Below are 1,701 nucleotides of genomic sequence, written 5' to 3'. Positions count from 1 at the left end.
CAGCAGTAGTTGTTGCAGCAGTGGCTTCTGTTCCTCTCGCAGCTCCTCTGCCTGGTCTCTCCTGTCCCTTTCACAATGTTGATTGTACTCAAGTCAAAACGCACAAAGGCATTGGATCCATGGGCGTAGGTTTGCATAGGGACCATAATAGGGACATGTCCCTACCAATAGTTGGATGTGAGCAACATGCTTATAATTCACAGCAGTAGTTGTTGCAGCAGTGGCTTCTTTTCCTCTCTCAGCTCCTCTGCCTGGTCTCTCCTGTCCCTTTCACGTAGCAGCGCATGGAACTGTGCTGTGCTGTTTAACTCCACTCTCATTGGTTGTTCTGCCTTAGGTCCCGCCTTCTCTCTCCTTGATAGGCTGTTTTCCGTGCTTGGAGCACAACATTGAACATTTATTTACACTAAAATGCCGCGGTTACTGCAATTAATATTAGGCTGCAAAACTAGTCCCAATTTAAAAAAAAAATGAATATCATGTGCACTAAAAAACAAAAACCTTTTTTTTTTTCTTTTATAAAACGAAATATTCTGAGTCAGCCAGGAGTTCTGAAGACTGCTGGAAAAATGGGCAAATAAAGGCTGTAAGCCATCAACATTTCTGATTCTTAGCCACAGCCACTTAAGAATGAAAATGTGAGGGTTTCCTTTTTACCGATATTTAGTTGCTATTACTGTTTTCATTTTTTGATGACTCTTTCAGGTATAATTATTAGCAGATGTTATTTCTTCTATAAAGTAGCCTATAAGAACAAAAAAGGCGTCTAAACATCTGCTATTTTTCGTTTAAAGGCATAATTAGGGTTCCACATAATAATAATAATTTAATTGACTATTTCTACTGCTAGAAATAGGATAAAGACAAGAACAAACAGAGGAAGAATATTAACATTGATTTTATCTTACATAGATTTCCACACAGTCTATAAGTAAATTAGTACAAACATTAATGTCTGGTAAAAATACTTGAATCTGGCTGTTTATTTTGGATATTATTAAATTACAGATAAGATAGTGTTATATTGTCTTTTATAATTGTTAAAAGTGATTTTATATTTTAATACACTTAGGCTCATTCTCAGTGTTGTGTTTGTAGATGATGCCACTAAAAAAGAAAATATACATAAGGAGCTATTTAAACAGTCAGACAGTAAGCAATATAGGATGATGATAAAAGGTTGTGTTACATTTAATCCTTTACTATTACAAATGCACTTTATATGATTATAGGAAACACAGATATCCAGTAATGATGCAGGGCAGCTTGTAGGTGAAGCAGCTGTCGTTCAGTGCTTCAGGTGATGTCTAAATAAACCAGGTGATACTAAAATATTTCCTCTTGATGAGTTCTGGATAAAGAATATTGACAGACAAAAACATTTTTTTTATCTTATATATTATATATATATATGTTGCATTTTTAAAATTTTGGTATAATTACTGATCTAAGTGGGTAGCTCTGTCGGAGAAAGGCATATTTTACATTTTTATTATGTTTTAGAGTCTCTATTCTCCAGTTAATGATGAATCAATCACTAAATTAGTTGACGATTATTGAAATAATCAATTAATATGATTCATTTTTTCAGTCCCAGATAAAATACATGTAATTGGCGACACAGAGTAGCTACAGCCCAGATGTTCCGCTTTTATAGTGAAGTTAATGTTTTAATGAATGTATTATTTTGCTTGATACAGA

The sequence above is a fragment of the Cyprinodon variegatus genome, unplaced genomic scaffold, assembly GCF_000732505.1.
Source record: "Cyprinodon variegatus isolate N-32 unplaced genomic scaffold, C_variegatus-1.0 Scaffold624, whole genome shotgun sequence".
Lineage (NCBI taxonomy): Eukaryota > Metazoa > Chordata > Actinopteri > Cyprinodontiformes > Cyprinodontidae > Cyprinodon > Cyprinodon variegatus.
The sequence above is the reverse complement of the archived record's forward strand: the minus strand, read 5'-3'. Positions refer to the sequence as shown.